Source organism: Epinephelus lanceolatus, chromosome 14 (genome assembly GCF_041903045.1).
Source record: "Epinephelus lanceolatus isolate andai-2023 chromosome 14, ASM4190304v1, whole genome shotgun sequence".
NCBI classification, from domain to species: Eukaryota; Metazoa; Chordata; class Actinopteri; order Perciformes; family Serranidae; genus Epinephelus; species Epinephelus lanceolatus.
The window spans coordinates 44,814,650-44,831,151 of NC_135747.1; the positions used below are offsets into that span (position 1 = coordinate 44,814,650).

General features: G+C 46.1%; 1 protein-coding gene across 5 annotated transcripts in view; it reads left to right on the top strand.

Annotated features, from left to right (window-relative positions):
* The window catches only part of cacnb4a (calcium channel, voltage-dependent, beta 4a subunit), a 57,656-nt gene that overhangs the window by 23,691 nt on the left and 17,463 nt on the right, over positions 1–16,502 (top strand). The window lies entirely within an intron of this gene.

Sequence of the window (16,502 nt, forward strand, 5' to 3'; positions counted from 1 at the left end):
TGCACATGTTGCACATGTGGCCCCAGGCCTCCTGGCATGTTATACATGTTGCACATGTGGCCCTTGGCCTCCTGGCATGTTGTACATGTGGCCCCTGGCCTCCTGACATGTTGCACATGTTGCACATGTGGCCCTTGGCCTCCTGGCATGTTGCACATGTGGCCCTTGGCCTCCTGACATGTTGCACATGTTGCACATGTGGCCCCTGGCCTCCTGGCATGTTATACATGTTGCACATGTGGCCCTTGGCCTCCTGGCATGTTGCACATGTGGCCCCTGGCCTCCTGGCATGTTGCACATGTGGCCCCTGGCCTCTTGATGTGTTGCACATGTTGCACATGTGGCCCCTGGCCTCCTGGCATGTTGTACATGTTGCACATGTGGCCCCAGGCCTCCTGGCATGTTGCACATGTGGCCCCAGGCCTCCTGACATGTTGCACATGTTGCACATTTGGCCCCTGGCCTCCTGACATGTTGCACATGTTGCACATGTGGCCCCTGGCCTCCTGGCATGTTGCACATGTTGCACATGTGGCCCCTGGCCTCCTGACATGTTGCACATGTGGCCCCTGGCCTCCTGGCATGTTGTACATGTGGCCCCTGGCCTCCTGGCATGTTGCACATGTGGCCCCTGGCCTCCTGACATGTTGCAAATGTGGCCCCTGGCCTCCTGGCATGTTGCACATGTGGCCCCTGGCCTCCTGACATGTTGCACATGTGGCCCCTGGCCTCCTGGCATGTTGCACATGTGGCCCCTGGCCTCCTGGCATGTTGTACATGTGGCCCCTGGCCTCCTGACATGTTGCACATGTGGCCCCTGGCCTCCTGGCATGTTGTACATGTGGCCCCTGGCCTCCTGGCATGTTGCACATGTGGCCCCTGGACATACTGAGTGACATCTAGTGATGAGAGTTGCAGACTGAACTGAAATGTCTTTCATGTGCTGAACTTGTAAAACAGTGGCTGATGTGAAAACAGATGTCCTGATCTCGAGTCAGTGTTTGATTTGTCTGCTCTGGGCTACTGTAGAAACAACATGTGTTGTGGGAGGAGTCACTGGTTAGCTGAGTTTATTTATAATCAAAGATCCAGATATTTTCTAATAGCACTGTTCATCTTTCTAACTGCTGATTAAACCAGGAGAGTCAGACTTCCTGTCGGGGCCTCTGTGGCGCTCCATCAGTCGCCTCACATCGTCTGAATGAATGAGACTTTTACTGACTGAACCCTGGACGCCCAAAATAACTCCTCTCAACATTCGCTGCTCTCTGTCCCTGATCGTTCAGCAGAATCCAGAAATACAGTCTGTTTCCTGTTGTTTCAGCTGTTGTTATCATGTGTGCTTCTGTTGTGGCTCTGAATAACTGATGAGGTTATTTATTTAACCGCACGACGTTACAGGAAGTAGATTCTCTGTAAAATATCTCAAAGAGAGACGGTCTCATATTAACCCTCCATATTAACACACCGTGTGTATAACTGGATGATGGTGGTGTGAGTGTGTGTGTGTGTGTGTGTGTGTGTGTGTGTGTCCTCTCTCTGTCCCATATATAGTCGGCCTGGCAGCACTACAGACGACATCTTTGGGGCTCTCACTGTCCTTGTGGTCCACTATCAGCTCTTGTCATTATCTCCTGGGCGTCTGCATGTTGTCTGAAGTGAAGCTTTGTTCAGAGTAGAGACGGGTGGACCGAGTCGTTTCACAGTGTCCGTTCCTTCGAGTTTGGATGTGTAAATATATCCAACCATTTAAACCTTTGAAGATACTTTTTGCAGAGTATGTTGTCTCTCTGTGACACAGTTGGTGTGTGGCTGGTTGCACCGACAGTAAATCCAAAAGCTCTGCTCCTTGATTTGTTTCCAACTGGAAGTGTATCAACTCCAACTCCTTGTCTCCGTCTGGTGGAAAGAAACGTGCTATCACACTGAGCTCTGAGCCACCAGTACACCTGGATATTCACCATCAGTGTGGTTCATCACTAAATGATGCTGGTAACAGTTGGTGCTGATGGGTCGCTAACGTTAGCTTCAGTTCGGAGGCTGCTGCAGTAACGTTACGGTCAGACGGTACGGCTGCATCAGACTGTCGTCTCTAAGTTAATCTCAGCCTGTAGATCAAACAGCTGGTTATTAACAGGTTGATTATTTCAGGCTGTCCTAAATTTTTTGTATGTTTTTCTACGAAAAGCGACAGAAATTCATACATATCTCATGTCTTTTGAAAGACTGTGATCACGTACCTAAAGACACCCAACCATGTTTCTTTTCCTAAACCTAACCTCCATGACGTTAACGTTAACATACATTAACTGTATGTTAAGGATGTAACGTCATTCATGGGGTGCAAAGGATATCATATGAACTGTTCTATGAGGGTACAACAACACGCAGCCCAACGATACCTGAGTATATTGGACATAATCAGTGTCCATCCTCTGTGTCGGGTTATTCACTTGGCAGGAGGCAGACTGACGGGACATGATGTTCATCAACCTTTATTTGTTAAGGTGTCGTGAACGCTCAGATTGAGGTGAGGTCACAAAACAGTCATTTGACATGTTCATAAAATGTTTGTGTAACTAAGAGTTGAATGTGTACAGACACATCAAAACCAGAAACACACGTCAGATTGTTGACATCAGTGAGATCTTTGGCTCTCTGTCCTCCAAAAGGGGGCGTGGCCTTGTCTGATGCATGGACTGTGTATAAAGATGGACAACGCGTTCTTTCAGTCTCTATCCAGAGCTCATGACCACAGGTGAGGGTTGGGACGGAGATGGATCAGTAGATTGAAAGCTTCAGCTCCCTCTTCACCACGATGGTCCGACGCAGCGCCCGCATCACTGCAGACGCCGCACCAAACCACCGATGCATCTCACGCTCCCTTCTCCCCTCAGTGTTGATGTGGAGGTGAAAGTTAAACTGAGATGTTAGTGTGTCCCCTCTGTACAGAGTACAGGACGGTGTGACCCAGTTACTACAGTCCTGCTCACATATAGTGTTGTCTAACGTGTGACTCACCTTTATGAAAGCTATTATGTAAAACACGACGCCTCGTAAACCTGCTGCACTCTGATTGTACTACTGAAGGATGCTGGGAGGAGACGTGTGTGAGTCATTGCTGTACAGCAGAACCAACGGGACTCAATGATGAGCTGTGTTTGGGCTCAGATGGTTTTAAGGTGTGTTTCCACTTCTCCACCCTCGATGATGGAGGATATGATGAAGAATGCTTTTAGCCTTTTGGCCTGGGGCTGAGAGGGGCGGAGGTCAGAGGGACGGAGGAAGGATGGAGATGATAGAAGAGAGCGAGCTGTGGCGTCTGCTCAGATAAAGCTTGAGTGTGGCACGATCGACTCGAGACTGGCCACTTGACACTCTCAGATAATAACCTCACAAACAACCCATTGTCTCTGTGTGAGAGAGTGTGTGTGTGTGAGAGAGTGTGTGTGTGTGTGTGTGTGTGTGTGTGTGTGGGCAGAGACAGACACAGAAGGGGGGGGGGGGGGTTGTTTGTTGGCAGAGTCTGTGCATGATAGTAATTTTGGGAATGTTTCAAAGCTCCTCGTGCTCTGAATACTTTCTGTCCTCTCCAGTGAAACGAGCGGAGTGATGTCGTCTGTGTCGGTCGAGCTTTCACAGTTTGAAGAATGTAAAGTGGCAGATTTATAATTCAGATATTCAGTTACATACACACAAGTTCACCTTTCGTCTTCATGGTGTTAAAGACGTCGACATGATCAGATTCAGTCTGTATGTTGCAGGAAGCAGAGTTTATACAGAAATTAAAATGCACTGACATTCTTAGTGAACGTGCGCACCTGCAGCAGCTGTCATCAGAGTTATGTCGAGCACCATCTGTTTAAGATTTATGGCAGTTAATGTCAATTTAAATGATTGAAGGAATGAGCACAGTCTAAGGTTCATCCTTCTCCAGCTCCACTTTAACCAGTTAACCAGCTCATATTCTGGGTGTCATGTCAGGTACGAGGTAAAAAGAGGTCGTATTGACTCTCTTAATTAATCACAGGTGTGTTTGGGTGTAACATGAATGTGTGCCTGCAGCAGGTGACCTCATATTTACATTACAGATAAAACAAACAGGAGAACTGAGTGGTTTCCTGTCGATGTCAGCGTGTTAATACAGCGTGTTTGAGGGTTCACATGACATCAGATAACTCCGCCCATCTCCCCCAGAGAGCAGGTACAGTGTAAGGAGCTGTGGAGGGGGGCCTCGATATGTTGTTGTGGCCCTATGTCATATCTCTAATTGATAGTAGTAATGAGGCTTCCAGATAAGTTCAGTCAGCCTCACAGTTTGATGATCCAGGAGCTTCAGTTAGTTTTAGAGTCGACTGATTTGCAGGACGTGTGGAGAGCTGCAGGATGACGCTATGAACTGACTGTCTTGACGGCTGCATTCAAAAAAGTGCAATCAAAAATCCCTGGACAAATAAACGAGCCTTCACACAAACAAAAGTCAAATCAGTGGGATATTAAACGACTTCATCAGACAATAAACTGAGATGAACCAAACACACGGAGGTTAAAGACTGTAACTCTGTGGCGTCTTAACGCCTCACACTCGCCTCAGCACACCTGCCTTTAGTTAAAGGTTCCTGAGATGGGGCGTCGGTAGCATAGTGGATAGTGCTGGCGCCCCATGTATAGAGGTGATCACAAGTTCAACTCCGGCTTGCAACCCTTTGCTGCGTGTCGTCCCCCCCCCCAACTTTCTCTCCCCCATTTAACACACTATCCTGTCCATTAAAGGCAAAACGCCCCCAAAAATAATCTTTAAAAAAAAAGGTTCCTGAGAGGCCAGGTCAGGTGGTGCATTAAAGTGTCTCAAAAGATAATAGGAAAATTTAACTTGCTAGAAATGCCTCTGACAGGTGGTAATATTTTTAATAAAAATAGTAAAAAATAATCAATTTAATTTTTTTGTCCTTTCTTCATTTGTGGCGCCCCCTATGGGTGACAACACCTCTGCCACAGGGCGACACTGCCACCTGCAGCCTCTCCACATGTCCTGTGTGTGTAACAAGCAGAGTGTGCACGTGTTGTGAGCCCTCCTGTATAGGCCCATCTTACTGTCTGAATAATGCCAGTCCTTTGATGTCGGTTTGGTGTGTCCGCACAATAAGATTTTGCGTCTAAACTTGGCGTTGGACGACATCAACACACGTTACCAGCGATCATCAGCACAAATCTGTATCTGACAAAACCGCCAAATAAAATAAGAACGTTTTCATTCAATTAAATATTTTTATAGTTTATGTAAAGTAAACATAATGTTATTGTAGAATAGATCGACACTGACTCTGTCACTCAAAAAGAAACCATGATGGAGATGAGTTTGCATTTACGACCCCACTTTTTAAATTTAACATGACTCTGAGGTGAGAAACTGAATGACTTACAAGAGCTTGTTCTCAGGCCAACATGCTGCTGCAGGGTCTGCTCTCTCCACGGGCCCCTCCTGTCCCGTGGGCCCCTCCTGTCCCGCGGGCCCCTCCTGTCCCGCGGGCCCCTCCTGTCCCGCGGGCCCCCCCCCGTCCCGTAGGCCCCTCCTGTCCCGTAGGCCCCTCCTGTCCCGTGGGACCCCCCGTCCCGTGGGCCCATCCTGTCCCCTGGGCCCCTCCTGTCCCACGGGCCCCTCCTGTCCCGCGGGCCCCTCCCGTCCCGTGGGCCCCTCCTGTCCCACGGGCCCCTCCTGTCCCATGGGCCCCTCCTGTCCCACGGGCCCCTCCTGTCCCGCGGGCCCCTCCTGTCCCACGGGCCCCTCCTGTCCCGCAGGCCCCTCCTGTCCCGCGGGCCCCCTCCTGTCCCGCGGGCCCCTCCTGTCCCGCAGGCCCCTCCTGTCCCACGGGCCCCTCCTGTCCCGCGGGCCCCTCCTGTCCCACGGGCCCCTCCTGTCCCGCAGGCCCCTCCTGTCCCGCGGGCCCCTCCTGTCCCGCGGGCCCCTCCTGTCCCGCGGGCCCCTCCTGTCCCACGGGCCCCTCCTGTCCCGCGGGCCCCTCCTGTCCCATGGGCCCCAGTGCACTGTACTGCCTGCTCTGTCTGTATTTACGTCCCCTGCACAAAGTCTGGAGGCAAAAGCATAATTTGCAGTGTGAGTGTCCACACACACACACACACACACACACACACACACACACACACAGTAGTGTTAACCACCAAATGTCCCTCAGATCTCTGAGCTAGTTTTTGAGATCAGTGAATTAATTATTGCTAAAAGTTAAAATGTGAACAGTTGAAACAGTGTCTGCCTCTGAAATCTGAGCTTCTGCTGCTTCTCTTTATCATGAATTAAATGTCTTTGTGTTTTGGTTGTTGGTCAGATGAGAGTGAAGACGTCTCCTCTGGACACCAGTGATGGACATTTGATCGTCTGTCTCCAGAGAGCTGATTGATTGTGTTGAACAGTTGCAGCAGGTGTTGATCTGTGGCGAGCGGCGGTGTTTGTCCCAGGTCCTGCAGTTATAGATTTCATTTGTAATGAGGCAGTAAATAACAGTTATTTGTATCAAGGAAAGAGTCCCATGGCTCTGAATGGCTCATTAGCAGAGGCGCCTGGAAACTCTGGACGAGGACATTAATCGTGTCTGTCCAGCGTGGCGCTTTGATTTACTGACGTACTGAGGGACAAATCCTTCGTCGCACCTTGTGTCATTTATTCTCACTCAATTATTGATATGTAACTGTCGTGTGTTTTTAACAGTGCCTTCACATTCAGGCCTTTAAAGAGACGACAGACTTTATTTTTCACAAACTGACTGTATGTAAACGTGTCACTGACTCGTTACTGTGACCAGTCGACGGGACGGGACACGAGTGTAAACTGAGACATGAACATCCTGTGTCTCCGTCACTGTGGCACGCTGATGGTTACAGAGGATGCAGTCATGCAGAGCATGTGTTGTGCTGTGAAAGAGGTACGGAGGATGGTAATTGGACGAGAAGGAGGAGGAAGAGGAGGAGGAAGAGGAGGAGGAAGAGGAGGAAGAAGGCGCTATTGCAGGAGAAAAAATGATGAATAGAGCAGAACTGAGACTCATACATCATGTCTTAGTCCTGATGTCAGCCAAACCTTTGTAAGCATGTTTCCTGCTCCCATGAGCTTTACCACAGCATGTGTGTGTGTGTGTGTGTGTGTGTGTGTGTGTGTGTGTGTGTGTGTGTGTACAGCTGCTTCAACATGTTTTTAAATGATCCTCTTTTTTACTTGAGCTGATGACATAGAGCTCTGCTGTGGTACATTTTTAATACTTCCTGCAATTATAATCAGATTAATCATATTTCTGTGTATGTTTAGTTAGTTGTACCTGTGTGTGTCTTCTGTTACTAAGACCTTATTATTTTATTTTTAAAGGCAGAAGTAGTCTCATGTGTCCTGGGCTGAAAATGATCAGAGAAAAGTCAAATCAAACATTGATTGAAGAAGTTACTGCAAGATAATAAATCATAAGCTCAAATCAGGTGAACAAATAATGTGTTTACTTCATGTCTTCATTCATTTTTATAAAATGTAAATCATCATTTTCCACAAGCACAAAGTCACATCTTCATTATTTGCTGTATTCATTATTTTTTCAACGATCAGTTTATTGACATTTCACAGAAAAAAACATCATATAGAAAACAATATGTGTGAATGTTCACAAAAGTCCTGGAGTTTATTTAAAACATCTACACACACAGTGACAGGTTGTGTTAATGTTACTGAAAAATGAGAGCACACACACACACACACGTAAACAAAAATAAATAAATAGGAACACAAACAGAAACAATAGATACTGTGACAGACACCTTCATTGTGTTCTGTTTATTACATTGACTTTGTTCACATCAGGTTTAGAAGAGTTTTATTGCAGAGGTTGTGATTATGATTCCTCCCAACATACAAGATGAATCCCCGTCCCTTCATATATTCTTTTAATTCCTGTCATCATCACCATCTTCATCATCCAAGATCAGTTTTTAAATATATATCTATTATTGTATGTTTACAATGTGATGTCAGCTTTTAGTCTGAATGAATGAAATGTTGAGACTGAACGAGGCTCTGTGTGTCGTACCACGGCATGTCTAACCCCCCCCCCGAGCTCTGTGCATGGATGCTGTTAATGGCTCGTGTTGAACAGAGTGTGTGGCAGCGTACATGAGGACGACAGACTGTGCCGTCATCTGTTTGGTAAACATTTGTGCTGAGGCCAAGTTTTTCACCCTGTCGGGCCCCCGCTGCACCACTCCAAACGGCCACCAGCTGCCGTCAGGCAAAAAGGAAATCAGATTGAGCTGAAGAGCTGGAGACGTTCAGGTGTAACAACACAAAGCCCTCTTGTTAAAGACCAGAAGAGATTTCTGGACTCTTTGTCAGATGGAAACGTTTTAATACAAAATAGACTCTGGGCTGAAGATGAGGCTGATTTTCTGAAATAAGGGCTCTCTACACGACCTGTTGTTGTAAAGGCTGACAAAAAAAGCAGCGTTAAACTCCACACTTTCTGCCTGTCTGTGTGTCTGTGTGTGTGTCTGTCTGTCTGTGTGTGTCTGTCTGAAGCTAGGGGCTACGTGAATGTGAGTTGACGGTCCAGATTCAAACAGGAGTGTGATCAGAGATGGAACGTCTCCACGATCTTCACGCTTCAACAGCAGAGTTGTGACATGATGCGTCCACAGTGGCCACTTGGACACAGACAGAGACAAACACAGAGATGGCGACAGAGACAGAGAGAGACACAGAGACAGAGACAGAGAGAGACACAGAGATGAGACAGAGACAGAGATGGAGACAGAGATGGAGACAGAGATGGAGGCGGACTCTCCTCAGTCGAGATCAGGATTCTGTAGAGTGCTGAATTTGACTAACAAAGTCAATTCAGGTTGAAATATTTCACCTGGTTGTTATTTTATATCAGTGTGTAATCTGGTCTTTGAACGCCTGCTTGTGTCTTTGTGTTGCTGTGGATGAGGACCAGGACCAGCAGCATCACTCTGTAAACTACGCTGCTCAAAACAATTAAGGGAGATACACTGAACACAAATATAAACGCAACACTTTTGTTTTTGCTCCATTTTTCATGAGCTGAACTCAAAGATCTAAAACATTTTCTATACACACAAAAGACCATTTCCCTCAAATATTGTTCACAAATCTGTCCTAAATCTGTGTTAGTGAGCACTTCTCCTTTGCAGAGATAATCCATCCCACCTCACAGGTGTGGCATATCAAGATGCTGATTAGACAGCATGAATATTGCACAGGTGTGCCTTAGGCTGGCCACAATAAAAGGCCACTCTGAAATGTGCAGTTTTGCTTTCTGGGGGGGTCAGAAACCAGTCAGTATCTGGTGTGACACCATTTGCCTCACGCAGTGCAACACGTCTCCTTCGCATAGAGTTGATCAGGTTGTTGATTGTGGCCTGTGGAATGTTGTTCCACTCCTCTTCAATGGCTGTGCGAAGTTGCTGGATATTGGCAGGAACTGGAACACGCTGTCGTATACGCCGATCCAGAGCATCCCAAACATGCTCAATGGGTGACATGTCCGGCGAGTATGCTGGCCATGCAAGAACTGGGATGTTTTCAGCTTCCAGGATTGTGTACAGATCCTTGCAACATGGGGCCGTGCATTATCATCCTGCAACATGAGGTGATGGTCGTGGATGAATGCACAACAATGGCCTCAGGATCTCGTCACGGTATCTCTGTGCATTCAAAATGCCATCAATAAAATGCACCTGTGTTCGTTGTCCATAACATACACCTGCCCATACCATAACCCCACCGCCACCATCGGCCATTTGATCCACAACGTTGACATCAGCAAACCGCTCTCACCACATGACGCCACACACGCTGTCTGCCATCTGCCCTGAACAGTGAAACCGGGATTCATCCGTGAAGAGAACACCTCTCCAACGTGCCAGACGCCATCGATGTGAGCATTTGCCCACTCAAGTCGGTTACGATGACGAACTGCAGTCAGGTCGAGACCCCGATGAGGATGACGAGCATGCAGATGAGCTTCCCTGAGGACAGTTTCTGACAGTTTGTGCAGAAATTCTTTGGTTATGCAAACCGATTGTTGCAGCAGCTGTCCGGGTGGCTGGTCTCAGACGATCTTGGAGGTGACATGCTGGATGTGGAGTCCTGGGCTGGTGTGGTTACACATGGTCTACGGTTGTGAGGCCGTTGGATGTACTGCCAAACTGTCTGAAACACCTTTGGAGACGGCTTATGGTAGAGAAATGAACATTCAATTCACGGGTAACAGCTCTGGTGGGACATTCCTGCAGTCAGCATGCCATTGCACGCTCCCTCACAACTTGCGACATCTGTGGCATTGTGCTGTGTGATAAAACTGCACATTTCAGAGTGGCCTTTTATTGTGGCAGCCTAAGGCACACCTGTGCAATAATCATGCTGTCTAATCAGCATCTTGATATGCCACACCTGTGAGGTGGGATGGATTATCTCGGCAAAGGAGAAGTGCTCACTAACACAGATTTAGACAGATTTGTGAACAATATTGAGGGAAATGGTCTTTTGTGTGTATAGAAAATGTTTTAGATCTTTGAGTTTAGGTCATGAAAAATGGGAGCAAAAACAAAAGTGTTGCGTTTATATTTTTGTTCAGTGTATATATGGAGACAAAGTCTGACAGAGAAGAGTGGTGTTAAAACATCGTTATAAGGAGATTATCAGCTGGTTGTGTGAGAGTGTGTACACAGCAGTGTGTCTGTGGAGCACACAGTTACATGAGCTCCAGTGTTCAGGAGGTCAGACACAGACGAGCTGCTGCATCACCTGCTGCACTGTTAACATGTCATTGTCATGATGCGTCAGGTGAGACTTTGTCAAACTGCTTGTATGAACAGATCAGCGAGAGGAGTTCATGTCATCAGTGCATCGTGACTGGAGAAAAGATTACAGAGAAATGAAGGAGACGGGTCACAGAACAGTTTGACTCAAAGTGACAAAATGTTTTATCAGCAGAAGTTTGTTTTATCACTGATTCATTAAGAAATAAAAACATATTGACCCCAGTCATCTGCGTCAGCATTCTTTCCAGTGAGCAGATCGGCTGTGTGGTGACGAGTGTGGTCAAACAAGTCATCAAAAATAATTAATTAAAATTGAAAATTTGTTTTGAGTTACTGGTCAGACTTTTTCACATTTTTGTGATGTGACTTAAAAGAAAGAAACATACATGCATGTACGTTGTTTAATACTGTTAATGTGAGCACGTAAATTATTCATTTTTTACTGAAAGACAAACTTGTGTGCAGTTGTGTGATTAAACAGTTTGTGTGTTCTGTGCTGTCGAACAGAAAAATGATGTTTTCATGTTGAAGCCTTTGTGTGATGCAGTGATTTACTGAGTGCAGGAAGTCTGTCCTCAGTGTGTGTGTGTGTGTGTGTGTCACCCAGTGAGGGCTGAGTCTCTTTGATTGTAGCACATGAAAGTGAATCAGTCATTAAAATTCATGAACTCATTTATGCGTGATGTCATGGTGCGTGTCATGGCTGTTGCACTTGACTGTGTGCAGCATTACATCATGAAACATGTTTCCATATCACAGCAGGCTACGTAACACAGGGACACAGATTGTTTCATGCAGTCGCTGCTGTTCAGGCCAATGAAGGAAGCTTTGATGTGGACGAGAACAAAAAGGTGGAACTGAGCTGCTTTTAGGGAACGATCACACGTGTGTGAAAATAACACTGGTGAATATTTACCTTCAGCTCAGCTCCATACAGTGCATTAAAGAACAGTCACCTCTGTGACATCTTCACACTGTGTTTACATCAGCTGTGGTGAACTTTGACCAATAGCAAAGACATCTGTGGATCGTTGTCGTGTCAAACCAGCCAATGTTTTGATATGACACGATATAGAAATACAAACTGCTTCACATGACAGATGCTGCCTGGCTCGCAGTGAGTCCACATGGAGCTTCAGAAAATGGAAAATGTACCAATTTTGTTGTATTTATTAGCGAGCTAGCTTCTCGCGTGTGTCACAACCAGCCAGGTCCACATTCAGCATAAACATTTCCTCTGCAGGTGACAGTCACGTGCCGGCCTTCACTCATGTGTCACTGCAGCACTGTTTTCTACGGTGGCTGACAAGGACAAACATGCTTTAGTGACTCAGAACATTTCCATTCAGGAAAACACGTCTCAGCTTCAGAAATGAGGCCAGTTCAAATAGAAATGCTGCAGATAAAAAAAAACCTGCTGTAGAAAGTAAAAACAGATCCATTAACCACAGACACGCTGCAAATACAGAAACAATAGGAAGTCAAAAACACTCAAAAACAAATGCAACATATCCAGACAGCACAGCAGCAGTCCTCCAGGCCTCCAGTTGATTGAGTCACAGCAGCATGATTTTTGTTTTGTTTGTATGTGCAGCAGGTTTCTGCATTTGTGTTGGTTTTGGATTTTACTTTGCATTTTTGAATTGGCATAATTTCTTTTTTTAAGTCCCTTAATTGTGTTTTTAAGGACAGATAGTGATAATGATGAGTCAGATAATGTGAAGCTGCAGCACGCTTCTCCTCATGGAAACATTTCGGTTGATGTAGCATGTTCGCCCATCAGCCACCGTCCTCCTCTCTCTGTACAAGACACAGAGACATGTTTGGACTGAATGACATAAAAACAAAGACACTTACAGATGAGTGTGGACAGGTGACACACACACACGCACACACACACACCAGAGATATTGATGTCAGTGGTTGTAACTGTAGCAGCAGCAGCCATCGTCACTCTCATCTTTCAGCTTCTCCTCTCCTTTAACGCCACTGACAGGAGGAAGATCAGGCTGCTGCAGGCGCCCGTACACACAGCGTCTCCTGTACACACAGCGCCTCCTGTACACACAGCGCCTCCTGTACACACAGCGTCTCCTGTACACACAGCGTCTCCTGTACACACAGCGTCTCCTGTACACACAGCGCCTCCTGTACACACAGCGCCTCCTGTACCTGTAGCAGAGAGCAGTGATGAGCAGTAATTAGCTGGTGGACCCCTCTGAACTTGTTGTTGGTGCCTGCAGGGCAGCCGTCCAGTGTTTATGCTAATGAGCTGATTACTCAGCTGGAGTGAAGCATGGAGCACAGATCTGGTGTTACATGGCTGCAACATCTCTCTCCATCACACAGACACAGAACAACAGCTAACTGGACCAGAACAAGAGGCTGAAAGAGAATTATATAAGAGCACAGCAGGGATGATGAGGCTGATGATGTTTTTAGTCCCTGTTAATTCACATGTTGGCCTTCATCATGGCTCAGAACTCCACAGAGACGTTTGGTCTCAGTGTGAGCCAGAGCAGCTACAGATTAATGTCATCCTCATATCTTTTCATCAGACCCAAACAGAAACTGCTGCAGCAGTGATCCTGGATGAGTTCTGCAGAGTTCTGCAGAGTGGTTTGTTTGCACTTCACGAGCGGTGATTGACGATGACTGGCAGCTGTGTTAAAGCCTTGTATTTATTCAGCAGTGGATTCCAGCACATGACTTCAGAGGCACCAGGAGGAGAAGGAACATGATTTTATTTTACTTTTTACAAATGAAATGCCTCATGTACAACTATGTGGATGTGTTGATCCTGACAACCACAGATTTGATTGTGTTTATTGATGCTATAGATCAGCTTACAATAGTCCAGTTATTACCATCATGGATCAAAGATCTGTGTCTGTGTTTTAGTTATAGAAATACATTGATCCTAATAATGATATTGTCTCTAGCCCACACACAGTGTCTGTTAGCAGAACTCGATGGGCTCTGTGTATTAAACTCTCCACAGACTTCAGCCTCACATTAAGATGAATACATTTCTTCTGACAACATATTCTACCATTATACCCTGACACATATCGATTTGGGATATTTGTTGAATCATACTTTGGCACCGTCCTGCAGACCCAGCAGCAGCAGCTGAGGTGAATGTGTCGGCCTGATGTTACCTGCTCCGGCTCCTGAGCGTGAAATGAGAAGCTTTACACACCTGAGCTGAGCTCTGTGAGTGGATCCCTGACTAATGGACCTGTGTTATAAACCCATCAATCACAGAGCTGATGGTTAAACCCACACTTACACACTTACTGCCTTTTGTAAACAGTGCTGACTTTAGTTTGCTCCTGTTGTCTCCACGCAGCGGTGATGCATGTGCACACCAGGCCATGTTGGCTCTGAGGAGTTCACCTTTGGCTGACTGCTGCTGTTTGTGCTCTCCTGTGGGAGATCGGCTGCAGGTCCAGATCGTTACAGCTGCTCTGTGTGTACTTCTGTATATACAGTGAAACGGCTGCACATATTTGTGACACGTGTATTTTCTGTTATTCATCAGAATAATGTAGAGTCAGAGAAATGTTGGCGCAGCTCTGTTTCCTCTGAGCTCACAGACATGGTCATGTTTTCATCAGTGATCCTTCGGATTTAATTCAGTCTCTACAGTCGTTTAATGCTGCTGAAATTTTAAATGATGATACTTTGAAAAGATTATGATATTCAACACCATGTTGGATACCACAGGAAAAATGGAGATAACACCTAGAGACAGTGAGTGAACATGTGCGAGGAGTGAACAGCAGGGTGAGAAAGAAAACTTACTGAACTTTCTCGACAGCTTCACTAGTGAATGAGGTCCATTGTGTTTTGTGCAGGTACACGTGGTCAGTGACAGTTTAAAACAGTTTATATAAATAACTGTGAATCACTGCCACCATGAGAGGTCCTTGAGTTTACAATCATAAATGTGCACACAGAATATGAGGCTGACTGGTCCAGTAGTTTGTGACATTAGCTGTAGACAGACAGAGACACACATAACCAAACACATGACGGTCTCCAGGGTCTCACCTGGTGGAGATCAATAGAAAGGTAAAGACAGATGGTAGAATACAAGGATCATTTTACGTACAGTGTCCTCAGATTGAGACGTGCACCTGCTGCGTGCTGAGGCTGTGATGTCATCATCACTGCTGCTGTCTCCGCCCCTCGCTGCAGGCTGGCTGCATGTGATGCTGGAGCTTGACGAACATGTTGGTGCTGTAATAAGTGTGTGTACTGAGGTGTAACTCCCTCTGCAGCTCCTGTTGATGTTGGCACATTTTCCTCAGCCAGTCGTCTGTGTAGCTCTCTGTCTCTGCCCTGGATAAGTGGGTGGGCGTTTAACTGCTCCTCTAATGCAGCAGCCACTGACTCGGAGCTAATAGGGCCGAGGGGTGAGGCAGTGGGTGAGGACGGAGATGACTCCTCTGATAGTGATGGTATGAGACTCATTTCCAGCCTGAGGCAGAATGAAGGGGGGGGGGGGTCCCACAGAAAACAAACAGCACACAAACTGTCCAACCAGATCTCAGCTGAATGTCCGCAGCACATTATGAAGTGACTGGTTAAATGGCACGCTCTGCCTTCACCACTAAATCAGCAGGTGGTGGAGCGGTGTTGATCCCTCCAGTACAGTCCCACAGACTGTAGAGTCATTTCAAAATGTGCCACAGGTGCTCAGCTGGGTTGAAATCTGATTGGACAGTTTGTGTACTATATGTCCTCCAAATATCAGTCCAGTGTGTGATAGATGTGGGGAGTCACAGGCCTCACCAGCCCAGATGTTCTGGCACCACGTATTGGTGAAATATTCTGCAGTCATTATCAGACGTCCTGGGTCGACCTGTGGATCCTGATCCACTGACTGAGCTCTTTGGTCTAAAGGATGTGATGTTGAGTTAACCAGCTCCCAACATCACATGACATCACCTGTAACCCTACTAACACGTAGACTGATATTGTTCCTGCTCACTCTGCCCTGAAGGATGTGATGAACCACCTGCATGTGGAAAAGATTAGATTCTCACTGAGAGGACGTGAAAACAAATTTTTAGCTGATCTGATCCGTCATTGACCACTGTAAGAAACATGCACTGACTCCTCCTCCTGACCTGTCCAGCTTAAATGACAAGAAACATCATTTCTCTCGTTTTAATTATGCTTTTCTTTCCTCAGTCTTTTTGAAATAAAATTATACATTTTATCTGTAAAAACTATATTTTGCAAACTATATTTTGCATGTACAGTCAACAGTACATGCTGTACTTTTGTCTTTTCTATACATATATGATAAGATGGTTTTTGATTTGTTGTTTCCTTTATATTTGTATCTGAAATTCTGTTTTCACCTTTACACTGTTGTCAGAGTGTGTTTAACTTTGAAAAGCCCAATAAAAAAAGAAGAATACATCACCACACACCTGTAGAGAGTCACAGGTGATGAGTGGGAGGGATAACATCCGCATGACAGAACTCAGAGTCAGAAATACTTGAGAGTACACTGTGATTGGTTACAGCCGCTCTGATGTAAAGAACAGAGAATTATAAGAAGAAAGAATAAGAGTATAAAATACAAGTAAATATGAAGCAATAAAATAGAAACAATGTGCATTATGCTTCAGTGTTTAACACTAGTACTT